Here is a 20,169-nt window from a genome sequence, read left to right on the forward strand (position 1 = left end):
ACCAACAAAAGATCAAATGTTGTTTGTTTTCGTAGGTGAAACACAGACACACTGCCTACACCGGTTTTAGGTTAATGCCATAAAATGGGCGGCACCCACAAGGAGAGAAAGGCGGAGCCTCAGAGATTGAGTCGTCTTACTTCCTGGTAGGAAAATTTGCTGCAAAAATTAATATTTGATTTAAAAAAAAATCTTTAGCGTACCAAAGGTAATATATTATCATATTGGGGCGGCCATTGGCAAGGGTAGGGCAGTCCACCTCGGATCGGAAGATTGCTGATTTGATTCCCGCCATGTGTCGAAGTGTCCTTGGGCAAGACACTAAACCCCACCTTGCCTCTGGTGGAAGGTTGGCACCAGTGTTCTGCAGCTGAGCCACCACCAGTGTATGAATGTGTGTGTAAATGGGTGAATGGGACTGTGACTGTAAAGAGCTCTGGGCCTTCGAAGAAGGTAGAAAAGCGCTATATAAGTATACGCCAAATGCCATTTTGCCATTTGCCATATAAGGATATAGTTTACTCTGAAAGTCTTACAAAAAGCAGGATATAGGCCTGTTAATCTCATTTTTGCAATGGACAGTTGTACATTCAGTTCTGATTATGCACATCTTGAAGGTCATTATGCCACTTATACCATGGTCACTTGGAGAGAAAAAAATAATTATAAGTACTTTAATACTGCTATATTTTCTAGATTAAAAAGCAGACTATTTTAAACACAAATTGTTCTAAACATTGAGAAGTCAAACAAAGCATCGGTTAAGAGGGAAGGTTGACCTTTTTCTGTTTGTTAGTTTTTTTTCTGCCCCTGATTCACAACATATCGTATAAAGAAATACATAACAAATGCAAGTGTGCCCTTAATTTTCTCATTTATGTCCTCCATCATAAAAAAAGGCCAAAAGAAAATGTTATAAACACCAAAAACACAATTTTCATTGGAGTGGGTCTTTAAATAATGTTTTAATGCGGGCAAACAAAGATGCAGTTTAAACGTAGGTTGATGTAAATGCTGCTACCACTGAGTTTAAATAAACATGTAATGTCTACTCAGATTAGAACTCAACACCCTGGACTCCCACGTACCCACATCCTCTGGCAGATACAAATACAGTCTGCAGTGTAAAGACACAATAAGAGCAAAATCTCAGAATAAATTATTTGGTTAATTCATAATTTATAAGATACTTAAGAGGCACAGACTCATTTCCAGCACCAATAAAAAAAACATTGCATAAGTAAGGGTAAATATTTCTGTAATGATTAAGAGAGCATTTTTCTTGCTAAGGATGCCTTTGCTTTCCTTGACAGCGGTCACGTGAGGAACATGGAAATGAAAGTGCTGAGAAGCTGTCAGGAGCTGAGGGGTAAACAGTTGAGTTTTTCTTAGTGAAGAAAAAACTTTAGATTTTTCTTTTTAAGGTCTCTTAATAGCAGGGTGCTTTTTAAAGCTAGAAATGGATTGTTGTGTTTTCAAGGTTTAAGAAGTGCTGAAATGTCCAATAATTCCTTTAAAATGCTTGACACTGAAATAACATTCCTCTCGATGAGACTGACTGAGATGAAGGAAATAAAATGATTGTGAAACTGGAGATAAAAGTTCCTCTTTTAAAGGACACAAAGTTCATCTTTTTTGACTATTATTAGGAAGAACACATTTAGTTTTTGTCTAGCCTGCTTTTATTTTGATATTTACATTTCTATGTGTTTTCCCTTACATGACTATGTATTTATAGTACAGTTGAATCTGTCAATGCTTTCTGAAAAAGCTTGATAAGTCTTATTAAATGAAAATAATAATTTAAAAAAATAACCAGTAGAATAAACCCAAAGAAGGCCACTGATAATTTAGTTGAGTTTTTTAACCATTTTTTTTTTATCTCTCATGTTTATATTACATAGTGGGGGCCTAAAGTCAATTTCACTTTGTATTTTTGCACCTTCTTAAGGTGATCCTGAGGTTGTCCTTCTTTGGATCAATTTTCTTCCTTACTTTTCTCCCTGCAAAACAACCAATAGAAATTTAAACAATTAGGGTTTTGTCTCATTTTCTGTTTCTTAATTGTCTGTCAGTAGGGAACCTATTAGCAACTGATCTATTTCTATAGAGTCCTAGAAATCTTTTTGTTACCTCTCAATTTGCCTCCAGACAAATACATTTAACCAGAGGTGTTTCTTGGATTTAGGTGACAATTTATGTTGTTTGGTTTAACCCTTTAACTGTTCAACAAAGACTAAATCAATAAAATAATGTATATTTTCTATTGCCTTGGGGAAGTAATGCACACAATGTCTTTAATACTATTTTTGCATGTTAAAATGTTCATAGCTTTTCATTCCTTAATTCATAGGTTGAGCATCTATGTAGCTACACTGACTAGTGTAAACATCATGGGCGTCAAATGCCTGGTGTGTTTGTAGCTTATGACAAAAATGCAACCCACAAAAAGCTCAATCACATACTATTGCTAAGAAAGCGTTCATATTTTAGTGGGCTAAAACTGTAAAAACACTACTAAAGCTACATTTAAGCATGTACATGTTTTCTTTTAATGTTGCCTACTGCCCCCTTGATGGTTACTCAATTGCACAGGCTGTTCGCTTACAGAGATCATATGCACGTTCAAGCGCAGTCATTTGCAGCAGAAAGTCTTTGATTGTATCCCCATTTGCAGATGTTTAAGGAGACGTTTGTGCTTAGCTGGAAACCATGAAGCTTCTCTGCCATTGTCTCAGCTCCACAGATGAAAGGGGCTCTGGATGTGCTTATAGCTATGCCACAGGGAGGGCAGCAGAGCAGCAGCTATACAGCTCAGATTCCATGCTTGTCCCCAGAGCATTCATGTCAATGAACCCTGCTTCTGGAAGCCTTGTCAGGGGACGCTCTCCCACACCGAAACTGGGCATCTGCTGTGGTGCGATAGCCTTTCAAGTACATTATCACACAGGGCTATTCTTCTTGAGTATGCTATAAAAGGATTTGTGATAGATTCATAACATGCCAAGCTAAATAATTTGTGTAGCAGAGATGGAGCAGGGGGGAGGTTGTCTTTTTGTTCTTCATTCTTTCCTCTTCTGCCAGATTTGGGTCCTTGGCATATTTTATTTTAAATTGAGAATCTGTGTAAACGAGGCTTTAAAGGATCATCCGGATCTTTTTTGAATTATTAGGAGAGCATATCACAAAGAACTTGTGTATTTCATATATAATTTGACATCTATTAAAAACAATGCAAAATATTTTGTTTTTAACTGAGCTGCATCGATGCTTTAAATCAAAGTCTGTTCTCCAGCAAAGAAATAATTATTCCTATGAGGTTATTATAGTAGTTTGAAGGCCAATAACACTGACTGTTTAATTCTTTTGATGAAATAAACAGGGTAGTTGCTGCAAACTCGTGCTACATTTAAAGATTTGCTGTTCCCAACATTCCAGATTCACCATCTTATTACAGACTTGTTGAGTCTGTTCTATTCCACAGTCCCAGTGTAATATAAACGTTACGTACACAAAAAAACACATTTAACCCTTGTGCTATCCTAGGCACTATACCATTGGGAGTTGGGTCATCTAGACCCATTACAGTGCGCTGAACCTTTTTTCTTCAATGATTTGTGATCTTCACTGGTGTCCATGGATTACATGAAATCTTTCCACCTTTATCCACGTTTTTAATGGTAGGGATAACACTTCAATCTAAGGGTGGGGTCATAGTATAGCATAAGGGTTAATTTGTAAGACAGTGTGGTTACAAAAATTGATGAACTTTGTAGCATTTGTTGTTGGGAAACGACAGTCTAAACGTGTGTCATCGACCAGGAGGGAACAAGCAAAAAGGACACCAACTAAGAAGATGTGTTAAATGTGCAGGCGTATCGGCATTATGTTGTCATTGTTTTTTAGGCGCTTTGAACTTGTCTTGACACCCATAGAATACATTTTTTTAACTTCATTTTTTTTGGCAACATTTATGTCTACATTTATTTTTACGGCCATGAGTTTTTGGTGGACAAACTCGGGTCATCTGTAATTTTGATGAATAAAACAAGTTTTTTGCCTTACCTTTTACTAAATTGAACTGTTGAAAATGTATTATTCCATAAATGAATTCTGATAGTATACTAAGCAAATTGAAATAAATAATCTTGCATAATGCTTCATTCACATACAGTTAACACGTATTTGTGCAACCTAAGTGCTGCTACAAAGCAAAAGCTTTGTCTTAAATAGAAAATTATTGAATCTACAGCATTGGTTGTGTGGCTTGCTGTGTGTTAACTGAATATATAACTGCTTAAAATATGTCTGCCAGTTCCTGTTTATTACCTTGGAACATGTGAAATCAAGGCATCAATCCGTTCTGACCAACACTCACGTAAAGGAACTGCTCAGAGGGGCTACAACTGAATATAAAGCTGATCTGCAGAGGATTACTAGAAACAAGAGATGCCAGAAATCCCACTGAGATCCTCATCTCTCACTGCAGCAAGGTAGAACTTCTGAGATGTGGTTTGGAAAACACACCTGACTGAGCATGCTTGTGTGAATATTTTAATAATCCATTAAATATCAGTTTTTCATGCAAAAAGTCAATCATTAGTTTTTAAATAAATTTAAAAAATTAAAAAACTTTTTTTTTTTTTACTGAATGTTAAAATTTAATTTATGCTACACACATCTGAAATGTAATGTATTTAATGTGTTTTTTGTGAATATGAATTACTTAAACACCAGAAGGATGCTCTGTCCAGATGTTTGTGTATTTGTTGGTGTAAGGGTCATTAAAAGAGGAATGTTGAGATACAAAGAATTACCAGTTAAATACTGATGGATGAATGGTGAAATAAATCTGACTTGTTTTTGTTTTTTTCCATGAATGACTTTTTTTTTTTTTTAGATTAAAAAAGTAGAAATAAAAGCTTTTAGGTTTGATCACAGACACATTCTTCCTATGGCTGTTTTTTTTTTTGCTTCGTTATTTTGGCTTAAGCTGCAGATATAGTTTGACCTTGTCGTTTTTGTCTTTTTAAAGCAAATATTTCAAATTCTGTTTTAGCATTCAAGACAACAAGAAAAGCACCAGCGAATGTGTTAGTGACTGGAAATATTTAACATCTCCAGCAGCAGTAGTTACAGCTTTATTTGCTTGAGACTGCTTGAAATTCAAACAGCACATTTTTCCCTCATGAAGAGATTTGTGCTGTGAAAACCCACTCATTCTGTCTTCTGTCTGTTTCGGCCAAAAATCTGTTTAATTAGACCGACTTCATGTATGTGTCCATCAAAGTGTACGGAGCCACAACTTCATAAACTTGAAAGAAAAAAAGAAAACAAACAACAAACAATGATTTGGGTAGTCTGCAACGTACTCGCAGACACTTCAAAACCTAAAAAAAAAAAACTGCATAGAATTTTCTGCACAATGGAGTTAAATTTACTCATTTTAGGTAGTCACATAAATTAAAGGGGAAATTATTATTGAAATCACACAATTTGTTGTTGTTAACACACAAACACAAAACTGCTGTAACCCCATTTAGACACTTTAAGGTTTTGTTGTTGATGACATGTTGCAGGAATCAACTGCTTTACTGTCTTCCTTTCAATAGTTGTTTGTCAATGTAGATTTTGTTCATACTCAACACGCAGTATTTGTAAAAGAATAAACCCTTTTAAACCGGAGCTTTTGCTTCAGTGTTTACATTCTTTTGACTATCGTTACTCTTCAGCTGTTTGCATTCGGGGTGTAGGAGAAAATCAATTTGGGGATATGTTGCTGTATTTCATTTGGCTATACTTGTGTCAATTTAAAAGGCTGTCAAGATGATATTTATTTAATTTTTTTACCATCTACACAGAGCTGCAAACCTACGTTTTATGTCAGGAACTGATGGTGTAGGATCCAATATGCAGGAGACCAGGCTTGGCATAATCCTAAACATTTAATAAATAAATATGACAAAACCAAGGGGCCCATCAGAAGTCTGCCCCCCCCCCCCTCTGGTCACCGGTGGGAACCGTCTCCGGAGTTCTGAATCTCCCAGCAACCCCAACACACAATTTCTGGATGCCACACACATGACTTTGTCCATCTCCATCCATCCTCGTCTGAATCCTGACTATTCTCGTTGTTTCTCTTATGCTCCCATGCTTGTTGTTGACTTCTGCCTGCCTGACCCTGATTTAGTTTTGTGGACTTTTAGCTGTGCTAATAAATCTGCTGCAATTGTACCCAGCTGTTTGCCTGTTTTGTGACAGCAGCAACAAGGGAGTGACAACTCAAAACAGAACAAGATTAAAATCAAGAAATTCAACTGACAAAATCAAATCCAAGAGCAGAATCCTCACAGTTTCCACTGTACAGCCTCTAAACGTCAGCCTTCAAAAAGGTCACACACATCTCCTGGCTTTAACAGGGCCCCTGAATTAGCATGACATTGACGTCTACCTTTTCAGGCTTTCAAGAAAGAATGTGCCGTCCTCACAGCTCTCCCAACCCCCTCAAGTGCAGCAAGAAAGGCCAGAGTTGTTTGTTAATTTTCTATATTTCTATGGTCCTAAAGCTTTTATAACCAAAGTTTTATAGATGTTTTTTAGTTTTATAGATCATATGACAGGATTTTGTATAAGTTCACCTGCCACATTTTCCACTTTTTAAATGTGGCTTTCATTTTCTGTTTTCCTTGATTTTTTTTCTTTTCTGTCTTTTGACCACATGATCATTAAGAAATCACAGAAAACTTCAGTAATAACGGATATTTGTAGTCACATGAAAAAGCTCCTGAATTGCATGTTTGGAAAACACCTGTTATTGTGTGGCTACCATGCCCATCAGCAGTCTGTGATATTCTTTGTGCGAAATATTGAAGCAGTGAATGTCTTGCAAATCTTGTTCCAGCTCTGTTCCGATAAATGAAAGACTCTGTGACATAAAATTCTGACCGACAATAAACATATTTTCACAATAAAAATCGATGTATAATTGAGGTTTTCTCAATGAACTGCAATTTTTAGCCTATTATTGAATATTACTGCAAAATCTGACACCCAAACAAAATAAAAAACATGTTTTTGAGGAGAAATGAAAACAACAAAAAAGTTACATTTGAGATCATATGATTGTCATTTTTAAGTAGTGAATACAATACAGACAATAAAATTCTGAGTATTTCTTTATTCTAATGTTTCGGAATCAGGTACAGACAAAAGAATACAGTTTGAAAAAGCTTGTAGTGGTGACATTGGTACTGCAATCGGTGGGCCACCAGCTCCCTGCTCCACTTCATTCCTATACAGCCACTTGCAGACGACTTAATCCATGTATGTCTTTGTTTTCCTCGTCTGAGCTGGCGCCTGGCTCAAAGCTGTAAGGCTGGATTGCTCCGACATTGCTCGCCGTTTTTGTTGCGACGGTTACGCTGATAGAAAAAAAAAGTGTGGCCTCTGCAATTCTTAAAACTTGCTTGTCACTATTAGGTCTTAATAAAAAAGAATAAGCCTACATTTATGAATCTGCACAACACTACTAATTGTAGTTGCCTTATTGTTGACATTCAAAATGTCCAAAACTTTCTGGTGCCCAGTGTTGTAAAGTAAAGATGATGTCAATCAGTTAATGATGTTTTGCTGTTGCAGAACTATTGAAAATGTTATTATCCATTAGCATAACGTCAATAAACAGCTAGCGCAAGTGTGCTGTCTTTCAGTTTTAACATCAGTTCATGTGTACAAAGCATTCTTTTGTTATGGTAATTCGTAATGTAACAAACCCTACGTTACGCTCCTCACACAAATGGGATGTTAATGACACTGACATTTTTTTTCCCCAGCTTTTAACAGTATATCAAAATGCCATTCATTTGTTCCACAGTCGTAAGCTTAGCTGTTTGTTGTGTTACAGTTAATATTGTGTGGAGTGCATTTATTATGTTTATTTTACCAGTGTCAAAGTCATTATGCGATTTTGCATTACATTCCCAAATGCTACTTTACTGCTGTTGAGGTGAACAGAGGTTCTGTGTGGTTTTCTATGATCTTTTCATTATGCATTACAGGGGTTCTATTATATTGTCTATGTTTTTGTTATTATGCATTTAATGGATTCTATATATGCATGTATATTGTACTGCAGAAATATGCTTGATTCCTGCCCTCAGTAACAGATAATATGTGCCGAGGTCACCAGTCGGCCTGTTGGTGACTTTTGGTCTCTGTTTTCTTTCTGTACTGGAGTGTTTATGGAGCCACGACACCTGCAATGCAGACTAGACAAAAACACACCATTCTAATGACGTATTTTGTATGTTTTCAACTTCCCGTTACTGAATAATAAAAAAAGCCTTTTTGCCTTGAGGACAGGGAGAGCGGACAGCCACAGAGCCTAACAGGTCGTGTTTTTCCACCTCTCCCCTTTTGCAAAAGGTTTGAAAATTCATGCAGACTCTTGTGTGTCTTTTCATTTCCCAACTGCACATTTCATTTTTGGACGTCCTGAACCACCCGAATCTGCGAAGGCCGGACAGGAGGCCAACAATTTGGAGGCACGGACGGGGTGGTTGAGGACGGTTTTTCCTGAGGAATTTGGCCTGGATGAAGGGTTTCTCACGAGTGGACTGACGACACGGGTGCACCCTATGAAGGTAAGCAGAAACCTGTTAATGAAATTCTGCATTGGGCGTAGCCAAATCAAGTGTCTGATGTCCTCAAAGTGAGTAACTCAGTAAATTGTAGAATTGTGCATTTGGGAAAATTAGAGTATTTAAGAAAAGTGAAAATAAAGTTTACAGAATAAAAGAAATAAAGGAAAAAGTGATTAAGTGTCCTAGAGTGTGGTAACTCCGACAGTTCTCTGACGGGAGGCTGGTTAACTGGGTTCGAACGATTCCTGGGGAGGTTAGGACCCCCGAATTCAGTCCTTGAGCTTGGTACCTCCGACAGACCTCCGACGGGAGGCTGGTAGCTGGGTTTGTTGTCCCGGGAAGTTGAGGACCCCCGAAGTACAGAATTGGACAGTCTCAAGATACTAAAGATTGGTGAGAGACCAAAATCACCAGTAGGACTGAGCGAAAAGACATATTGGACAGTCTCAAGATACTAAAGATTGGTGAGAGACCAAAATCGCCAGTAGGACTGAGCGAAAAGACATATTGGACAGTCCCAAGATACTAAAGATTGGTGAGGGACCAAAATCGCGCAGTAGGACTGAGCGAAAAAACAAATTGGACAGTCCCAAGATACTAAAGATTGGTGAGGGACCAAAATCGCGCAGTAGGACTGAGCGAAAAAACAAATTGGACAGTCCCAAGATACTAAAGATTGGTGAGGGACCAAAATCGCCAGTAGGACTGAGCGACAAAAATACCATGGTGTTGTAAATAAACGCATATAGGCTAGTATATGTTCTGCAGTGTTGTTTGTTCTGCTATGTGGTTTTGGTGTGAATGGAGTGCACGGCTGCGTATGTGTGTGTGGAAGCCATGTCTGTGCTCTGAAGCAGCAGCTCTGCTGGAAACCTGACGGTGTCAACACAAGGAAGGGGTCTGTTGGAGTAGGAGCACGAACCTCTGGATTAGGATTTAATATTAATAAACAGGTACCTATTGTAGTTTAATGATAGAAAAAAAATCTTGTATTATATTTGCATTTAAGATATAGTATTAATAAACACGAAATCACCAAAAAGATGAATAGTAAGCCCTTAAATTGGCTTTTTACACTTGTCGCAGTATAACGATGGTAGATAAGATGAGAGGAGAATTTGACAGGGAAACTCATGATGATGGTTGGGGCCCGGATGGGCCAGAGAGGATTGTGAGGGTGCATTTTTAGAAGGATTAAAATTGGTGGTCTCGGCTGGCGGTGTGGTGGCAGAGTACAGAACATATGATGAGGTGTTCTTTTACTGGTCTTTAGAAATTCCATTTGGACTTCCAGAACATTCCAGAAAATCTGTTAGATAAAACCTCAATCAGGGTCACGCAACATGAAAGTAGAGTAAAAAATAAAAAGACCGGGAAGAAACAGACAGTGAGGAAATTCTGCTGGGAAAGGAGGAGCAGCTGATGTCTAAACCAACTGTGACAACTTTTATTATAAATTGTTAGAAAAAAAAAAAAAAACTCTCCTCTGTAGCCTGATGTTGTTGAGAAATTCTCGATTAGAATAGGAATATTTTTAAATATTATTTTGTAAGGGAGCGGAGGATTGAGGTTTTGCACAGAGAGGTAGGTGCAGCTGCACGTTCCCGCGTGGGTCTGCTGGTGGATCGGGCGCGCGGACGAAGTCCGGGGGTGTGTGTGTGAAAAAACAAAAAAAAAAAACTGAAAAAAAAAAAAGGATAGGACATGAAGGTTAATACTAGTTACACACTAACAGACTCATTTCATTAAAATGGTTTATTTTGTTTAAGGGTTATACCTAAGTGTTGTGTTTTGTTTTTTGTGCTTTTGGTAAAGGTTTTGATTGTGTTAAAAGTTATGGACTGTATAATTCTTTGCTTTGTCTGTGTTTTAAAAAACATTTGTAGTTGGGTGTGTGACTTGCATTTTTGTTTAATTGGAGTTGTGTTGGTGACATGGCTAAAGGTAGATAAAGAGAAGCAGGGGCTCTGGGGACAGCATGAGGTCAGAGGTCATTGGGGAACCAGCGTATGCAGAGACAAAAGAAACGCAGCAAGGAGGATCTGAAGACGTCTGACAGGACAGAGTAGTGAAGAAAGGCAATGTCTTCCCTCTGCGGGGTGTCAGAAAAAACAGGAAGATGAGATACACCTAGGACAGGGAGCTGTGACAAAGCAGGTTCGTCTGGGAACTGCTTATCGAACAGGATGATGGACATACAGCACACACATACATTCTAAATATAAATAAAATAAAAAACACAACACAACTATTTTGGATGAACGGAAAGTTGCAGTATTAGGGGCTCCTAAATCTTTAATTATACAACAGGTGATATCATTTCTGTAGATCGATATTTGTAAGGAAACGTTTTCTGGAATCACACTGCATAGAAATGCTGTTAGTTCACGCCCAGCTTTTCCAGACACACAAATAGTTAGAGAAAGACTGAAAATAAATAGATAAAATACAATAGAGGTTTGGACAGACAATGCTTACATTCATTCTGTCCACTGACGGGGCTTTCGAAAATTATAATCAGAGATACTGTTTGGACACACATCCAAGAGATTCAGCCTCTCATCACAGCTGCAGGTCTGCAGCCTTGAGTTTCCCAGGGAGATGCAGTCAGAGCGCAAATGGTGTACAGGAGTGTCTGTGCATGTCGGTGTCATTCAATAAAAACAGAGGATATGGTGTCTGCACAGTGTTAACTAAACAACTAATGTTTCTTCGGACTATGATTGGGTATAATAATATGATTTAAACCCTCAAACTAACAATGCCAAACTATAACAAATGCATGCACCTGAAAGCGAGAAACAATTATGGATTAAACGTTTAATGTCAAAAGAAAGACAATAAATTGGAAGAAGTCAATAAACAGTTAATTGAGTTGCAGCTGGCAGAGGCTAGGCAAAAAGCACATAAATAAATACATGAATAAAGAGATAAAAATTAAATATATAAATACAATTTCTTAGGCTTACAATGGAAGCTCAGTAGTTGCATTTGTCTGATGTATTTCTGCCAGGTCCGGCCTGGTTTCATTTTACAACCTATGACTCATCTATGAACAGTCTTAGTGGTGACGGCTGTCAATCCCGCCCTCGCCCCGCAGGATTTAGGGGACAATGATGGGGAGAGGTGGGGTGAGAGGCGGAGGTTTCCAGGGCGGTACACTCAGGGAACTGATGGATGCTGGATTGTGCTATTACTGGGAGGAACCTTGCTATTGGACTAGAGGCTGTCCATACCAACTTTGGCAGCCTTATGGATGGCATGGGTCCAGAGGTGGACCACCTAGGGGCGGAACCTCGAGAGGGTGTGGACATGGGCCTGTTCACCAAATGCCTGCAATACACTGGCATCCCAGGAAGCATGGAACCTCTGGGATCCTCAAGAACAATGAGACAAGGACTCTGCCATACACCAAGTCCTTGAACACTAAGGTCAGCAAACAGACTGAACCACCGCTTTGTGTACTCGCCGACAGTGCCAGTCGATTTTTGGGTTGTGACCTGTTGGTGAAGCTGGGAGCCACTACTCTGTGCAGCCTGGATGGGTTACAGGTCACTCTACCAGATGGAACTATACTCCACTGCCGAGCGGATGAACTCACTCATGAGGCGCAGTACCTTGTTTGTCCAACGGAGGAGCCACTGGCAGACTGGTGCTGGGGATTGCTTGATACGGAAACCACAGCGCATGAAGGTATTCTGTCAGCGTTTCTGGTGTGGAAACTTTGGATCCCCAGCCTTGAGCCCTACACCTCCCCGCCTGACCCCCTCACATTATTTTTTTTTTAGAGAGAAGTGAGAAAACCTGGTACCAAGGCCCAACAGTAGGACAGTAATGGCAGATCGCTAGACTAAATATTTATGTAGCCTCTGAGGGGTTGGTAGCAGACGTTCTGCTCACACCCTCTCTCAAGGCGTAGTTTCTGATAAGTGTACCCCACATTTCCTTTACATTGCATCCCAAACATAAGACTAAATAATTAGGCGGAGTGTTAAAACGCGCCTTCGCCCAAGACTGGTTTTCTCCCATAGCAGAAACTTCTGGCATCGTGGTTGCGGAGAGGACAAAGCCACCCTAGAACAAGCTCAGGTACTTTGCCGTCATGGTCATGAGCGGACTGACCATCCCTCGGCGAAGGCCTTAATTAACTAAAAGCCACCTCATCTGTGGGCTCAGGGCACCACAGATGATGGGTCGGTAAATTGCCCACCAATTTGCATGCTGTATATAACATTTTGAGCGCTCTAACCGTTTCTGATCCTAATCCATACGTAGCCCCGGCCAAACTGACCACTCGCACTGCTGGGTTACATACGTTGACCTCACTAATTCTTTTTCCCGGTCTGCCTCTACACTCTGACTGTAGACATATTCTCATTTACGTGCTACACCCAGTAGATGTGTTACACGCGTTTTCAACAGGGGTTTGTACTCTGGGTGTACGAACCCCAGAGTTTTCAATTAGGAATTTTCAATCAGGTATTGGAGGAGATGCTTCTGTCTGTCCCCTGCCAGGCAACGTCACTCACATCCAGTATGTGGATGAAATTTTGCTAACAGCTCAAACAGTGAATGCATGTTTAAACGCCACAGGTGTAATTCTTACCCGTATAGCGGCCACAGGGTCTAAGGTTCGCAAGAATTGTAGGTGTGCCGCAGACAAGTAGATTTCTTAGAACATTATTTCCGAGTCCCACAGATAAGCTGTGCGTCTCATCCTAAGCACATGAAGGTCGAAGATGTTGTCATTTTTAGGTCTGACTGGATGCAGCAGACATTACGTTCCCAATTAAACAGGATTGACCCATCCACTCCATGACATGGTCAGACAGCACAATAGGAGGAACCTTAAAACAGACCTGCACTGGGTTGCAGAGGCTGAAACTACTTTAATTAAACTAAAATGCCCTGGCTGCGGCCTCTGAGCTGACAACACCAGATTATCATAGACCATTTTTCCTTGATGTTTCTGGAACAGAAGATCTTGCAAAAAGTGTTCTGTTCCAGAGAAAAGGGGGAGGAGAAGTAATACTTATGTACCCAAGTGTTATGTTAGAAAACATGGATAAGAGACATCACAACTGCATCCATAACCAAACCTCGCTAGCACATAGTCACGGGACACCCATTACAAATACTGACCACACATGGAGGAGTGGCTTACGTAAACTTTCAGGAATTCACTCTCTCTCTGAACAACATTTTAGAAGCACCCAATATCACATTCACACACAAAGGATCACAGACCACATGACCACAGGAACACCACATGTGTGTGCTGAACAGGTGGAAAAAACAGGAAAAGATCAGGTCAGAGGGAGCAAAGAGTTGCATACAGATGGTTGTTGTTTCAGGCATGGCAAGGATGCATTGAGATCAGAATGTGCAGTAGTAAAGACTAACAGGTCCCCAATCAGCTAAAAGAGCAGGAGTTGTCGAGCAGGATTACCTGAAGCAGAGGAACCAAGCTGTTCAGAAACAGAGTGGGAACCAGAGCCATGCTCCGATGGGTGGTAAGATTACAAAAGGGGGGTGTCACCAGGAGAACCAGGGAGGTATTCAGTGGAACCAGCGACAGGGCGAGAAATCATAATTAATTTAACAGACATGGTGACCTCCATCAGAGGTTACAGTCTTGTTTTGGTGTACTTGGATGCATTTATTGGGTGGCCAGAGGCGTGGCCCACCAAGAAGGGAGACAGGAAATCAGTAATAAAATGTCTAATTAACCATTACATTCAACGGCATTATTTTCCCATAATGACAGGTCCAACAATGGAATCCATTTCAGAAACCAGAACCTGCAAAAGGATGGAGCCCTGTTAGGACTGAAACATTCACATGAAATTGTATCACACCCACAGTCACAAGGAAAGGTGGCGAGAATAAATCAAATATTCAAATTAAATTGGGCAAGATCTGTGCACAGACCAAATTAAAAGGAATTGGCGCACTAACATATGCTCTGATGTCAATCAGATGCTCAGTTATTCAGAGAGTGAGTTTGAACCACATGCGTAGCAGACAGAACTTTTTACAGGGCCACAGTCACAGTTTCCATGCTCAGGGAACCTCAAATAACACAATGTATCACCCTGTTAATTAAAATGCTCTCCATAGTTTTGTATCAGTTTTCTCCAAACAGGCGGCGAAGAGACCAGAAGGTGTAACCACTGAGACTGACGCAGGTCCTGACTGGGTGCTGATACAGGTCATCAAACGGAGATGGTCAGGAGCACGTTGGACGGGGCCCTTCCATGTTGCGGAGCGAACGTCGCATGCAGTGAGGGTCCAAGGGCAAGGTGGCACCTGGTTTCAGTGGAGCCAGTGCACGGCAGCAGATGAACCACAGCACCCTTTGACACGGGTCCAGCAGGACCTCCAGGCAGCACCTGATCCAGCGGTTTCCCACAGAGGCTCAACCCACAGAGGGGCAGAAAATCCCCGGGTCGCAAGCCACGGGAATCATTTGCTCCTAAAGTCCCCCACCTCAAGAATAGGGCTGGAGCCGCTCTAGTGGTGGGACTAAAGAGAGAGGAGCAGCTCAGGTGGTTGAGTTTCCCTCCCACCTTTTGCCACGAAATCAAGGTCGAGTTCAGGAGAGGAAAGGATCCAGGTCGTGGAGTTTCGCTCCCACCTGACAGTGGTCGAGTTTCCCTCCCACTCAATTGAATCTTTCGTTCGTAACCATCAATTCGAACTGATCAACATTCGTTTTTGCGTTCGTAACCATCGATTCGAACTGACTGGTCCTCTTCTCTTAACAGGAACTGTTTGGAGTGTTTTGATTGTATGTAACTGTACAGGAGTGTTGTTTATCTTGTGATCTGTGTATGTTTTGATTTTCTTTTGAGAACCCGGGGTCACGTTGAATTTGTGCTTGTGGTTTATGAGGGTCGTGTGGACAGGCACAGCAAAGGGTAACACATCTTCACAATAAGTCTGGGCCGTCAGACATGTCAACCACTTTCCAACTTCCTCTAACCCCAGGTTATCCTGGTATACGTCATCTTTCTCGTCCTCTTGATCCGCAGCAGCTCCATCCTCTAGAGCAGTGTTTTTCAACCAGTGTGCCGCGGCACACTACTGTGCCGTGGGAGATGGTCAAGTGTGCCGTGGAAAATTGCCCTCATTAACTGATCTAAAAACATTTCCCATCTCCAGGATTTCAGCTCTGTGTTCATCCAAACAGGCCCTGATAAAACACTGAGGAGTTAGGAATATAAAAGATCGTAAAATACTTTTTCTTTGCGTTTATTTTATTTTATTAAAGACATTTTGATAAGAATGACCGTACCGCGATTCAGCTGCAGCTCCGGCTGTATTTGGGAAAAGTCCCGTCCCTTTGACTGTCTCCACCAATCATTCTTGAGGGGCTTAATCACATGTCATCAGTCTGACCAATCAGAAGTAGTTAAAGTCTTCACTTCCTTGTCCCGATTTAGCTCGTAAAGTCGCTCAGTTCTAACAAAAATACCAGCTAAAGCTCGTCTTTTGCGCTGTAGCTTTCCACAGAATCCGGTATCAGACCGTGGAACAAGTGAACAAAACAATGAAGCTCCGAAAACCGATCTCCGGCCGTTTTATGCACTACATCTCCCATGATGCATTGGGTTGTGAGAGTGACAGGGCACAAGGAGATCTGTCGTTAGACGTCTTGAAACCAACGAACACACATCAAACTATTTTTAAATCTTCTAACTTAACTTTTATTGAATCTTTTAGAAAAAAACAGCTGCATTTTCCAGCTTTTTCTGCAAGAATTATCTCAAAAATGCATGTGAGATTGTGGAGGGGCTGTAGATCAATACAGACTATGAGTTTCTCCTTTTCTTTTTTTAAATTTTTGGATGCTGGTGTGCCGCGGGATTTTTTTTAAGGTTAAAGTGTGCCGTGGCTCAGAAAAGGTTGAAAAACACTGCTCTAGAGGCGGCTTCTCCAACTCTTCGACACCTCATGTCTGTTCTAGTTTCTCTTCCACGGGTCCTTTTTGTTGCAGACTCTGGGGCACCGGTTTCCTGGAAGGATCTTCCTTTCCCTTCCCCTTCTTTGTTTCCTTTCCTTATTCTTCTCATCTCTGATGGAACCAGCTGACCCAAGCAGCTGCACTGTCAGTTCTCTGTCTTCTTCATCATGATCTATCTCTTTTCAGGAATTTATGAGATAATTGAGTTGTGCCCTTCAGGTGCGATGACTCTCCTCTTGGACCCCCACAGGTGGTACTTTTCTTTGTTTGGGTGATTTCAGCATTTGTGTGGTCATACATTTTGTGGTGTTTTTGTGAAATGCCTTTTCAGGTCTGTGTTTAGTTGGGCCAGGTTGGGATTTCATGATTGTTTTGGATCTCTTAGGAGATCCAAACAGGGGTATTGTTGAGGTGAACAGGGGTTCTGTGTGGTTTTCTATGATCTTTTCATTATGCATTACAGGGGTTCTATTATATTGTCTATGTTTTTGTTATTATGCATTTAATGGATTCTATATATGCATGTATATTGTACTGCAGAAATATGCTTGATTCCTGCCCTCAGTAACAGATAATATGTGCCGAGGTCACCAGTCGGCCTGTTGGTGACTTTTGGTCTCTGTTTTCTTTCTGTACTGGAGTGTTTATGGAGCCACGACACCTGCAATGCAGACTAGACAAAAACACACCATTTTAATGACGTATTTTGTATGTTTTCAACTTCCCGTTACTGAATAATAAAAAAAGCCTTTTTGCCTTGAGGACAGGGAGAGCGGACAGCCACAGAGCCTAACAGGTCGTGTTTTTCCACCTCTCCCCTTTTGCAAAAGGTTTGAAAATTCATGCAGACTCTTGTGTGTCTTTTCATTTCCCAACTGCACATTTCATTTTTGGACGTCCTGAACCACCCGAATCTGCGAAGGCCGGACAGGAGGCCAACACTGCACTTTACTGAATCTTTGCATTTTTAGCATTTTACTCTGATGGCAATAAACATTAAAATTATACAAATGACTAATATAATTTGCATATCAGAAAAAGTCCAATATGTCTTATACAGTTTAGTCTCATGTAGTTCTATGTTTTTATTTATTTATTGTTTTCTTGAATTATTAGACTACTGTCACATACTTCTCTACTGTCCTCAGATGCGCTGCTGAGGTTTCTCAGTCTGCCCTCTGCAAATACTCACGTACACATCAGCAGGACAATCAGCATTGATGCAGCAGCATCACGCGCTGCTTCAGTCATCTCTACATCAGGACGAACAAGGACATTTTGACCTTTGTGCATGAAAAGAAGCTGGGACAAATTTACTTTTGGGTTACTTTAAGAATCTCTGCCGCTGAAAGAGTTTCTCTAAACCTAAATCGATTCAAACTTATTTGAGATATGATGCATAAACAATGTGGTCTCAAAACATTGTCATTTGATGATGTTTAAAGGACAAAAAAACAGGCTCAAACGTAAAGGGGCAGCGGAAGGATAATAGAAAGAGGAAATGGGTTTGCTCAAGTTTCAATTTTCAGACACTTCGACCAATTCTTTTTTTTTTTCTTCATTGTCAGTCTGAATAAGAGTAAGTAATTCATTCTGCTGGACCCCAATCAAGCCATCCCCATTGAGAGGTGGGTACAGCTTGAACAGATGGTAAACATAAAGAAAAAGTTCAGACTTATTGCTATGGACACTTCAGACTTACATGTTGGTTTGACTGTGGGAAGGAGCAAGAAAAAGCTCACAAAAGTAATGAAACAAGTTTGACCTGTGAAGAAAACTGAAACCACCACAAAATTCTGTGTAATAATTGGAACAAAACGTAATTTTCATTTGCTTTTAAAATATCTTGTGCTCACAATTTGTATTCCAGAAAGACTTCACTAAAACTGTTTTTTAAACTCCACAGGAAACATAAATAAATCAATAAGTTGATGAATAAATAATGAATAGGAAAAAAAAAGTCTGCAGTCAAGACAGCACCCAGACACTGAAATTGTAGCACTAGACTGACTAAAAGGTCATAAGGCTTCAGTAGTTTTTCATTAAAAAGCAAATGTTATTTTTTTATATATATATGTTTTTTATATTTGAAAGGAAAGTTTTTAATGTGATGTTTTCTAATCTCCTGGTGCAACTTCTGTATGGCCTAGAGCGGGGGTCGGCAACCCGCGGCTCAGGAGCCGCATGCGGGCGGCTCTTTAGCGCTGCCCTAGTGGCTCCCTGGAGCATTTTCAAAAATGTTTGAAATTGTAAATAAATGGGGGAGATAAATATATTTTTTGTTTTAAGATGGTTTCTGTACAAGGAAAAACAAGACACAATCAATCTTAACGTTTTCCAATGCTGTAAGAATGTGTAGAATAAAGATTTAGCGGTAAATAAAGACTTCAAACAGTCACAGAGAGGACGGGGCAGAAAGAGAAGCCTAGAACGCAGTCCCCTTCCTGGCAAACAAGACCATTTGCGTTGAACACACACCATATTGAACATTGCACAGGCGTCATCAACCTCTCTCCCTTCCACACTCATGGTGTAGCATTAAGAAACAACATAACAGGAAAAATAAACTAAGGTGGAACAACAAAACTGCCATATGAAAAGAAACGTAGGCAAACAGAAACGCTCCTGCTGAGCCCTAATTAGATCACGAGACCGCTTCCCACAATCCCCTGCTGCTAACAGACCTAAAATGCACATGACCGCCACTACAATAAATTTCAACATTTCTGTCAACGAAAATTTGCGTCATAGCCTGCGACACACGTTTCTACCAGCAGGGCTTTTTTTTTCTTGTGGCCAGTCTAAGGCACACCTGTGCAATAAACATGCTGTCTAATCAGCATCTTGATATGGCACACCTGCGAGGTGGGATGGATTGTCTTGGCAAAGGAGAAGTACTCACTATCACGGATTTAGACAGATTTGTGAACAATATTTCAGAGAACTGGTTATTTTGTGTATGTGGAAAATGTTTCACATCTTTGAGTTCATACCATAAAAAATTGGAACAATAACAAAAGCGTTGCGTTTATATTTTTAGTCATTGTATTTAAACAATATTTTAAATTTCCCACACAAGTGTTTGGTCAATCAATGGTGAAGATTTGCTAACCCAGTGTATGTCAGAGTTTATGTCACAACTGTACAGAATTACAGATAAAAAATCATGGTAGCATGCTGCAACCAGCACAGACACTTGTTTATGTGTACATGTGTGTTAGTTAATGAATGCGCAAAGAATAAAGCAAGCACTACCTTTTTGGACCCTTCCGATCAAACGAGGTTCAAAACCCTACCTATCAAATTAAAAGCACAACCTTTGCCTGAATATAATGTTCTTAGAATTCCAACACTGACCCACGATCCAGTGTGGTCCAGTTTAGCAAGACTGTAAACTATTTGTACAACAAACAACAGAGTAACAAAAAACCATGTTTGAGATTACAGCTTGGATAGCTGTAATCAATGCTATATATAGGCTAGAGTCGCTAGCCTAAATACAAATACAAATAAATATGCAAAGTTTGACCCCATATTGGATATGTCGAGATGCCTGTCTAC

General features: G+C 40.1%; 1 long non-coding RNA gene across 1 annotated transcript; it reads left to right on the forward strand.

The window, feature by feature from the left end:
• The first annotated feature begins 2,512 nt into the window (after nucleotides 1–2,512).
• LOC144991172 (uncharacterized) lies at nucleotides 2,513–17,451 on the forward strand. Its single transcript, XR_013655127.1, has 2 exons — nucleotides 2,513–8,642; nucleotides 12,118–17,451. It is a non-coding gene; the product is annotated as an uncharacterized LOC144991172 (long non-coding RNA).
• Nucleotides 17,452–20,169: the final 2,718 nt, after the last annotated feature.

This window comes from Oryzias latipes, chromosome 3 (assembly GCF_053564925.1).
Source record: "Oryzias latipes strain Hd-rR chromosome 3, Olatipes_Hd-rR_3.1".
In the NCBI taxonomy this organism is placed as follows: domain Eukaryota; kingdom Metazoa; phylum Chordata; class Actinopteri; order Beloniformes; family Adrianichthyidae; genus Oryzias; species Oryzias latipes.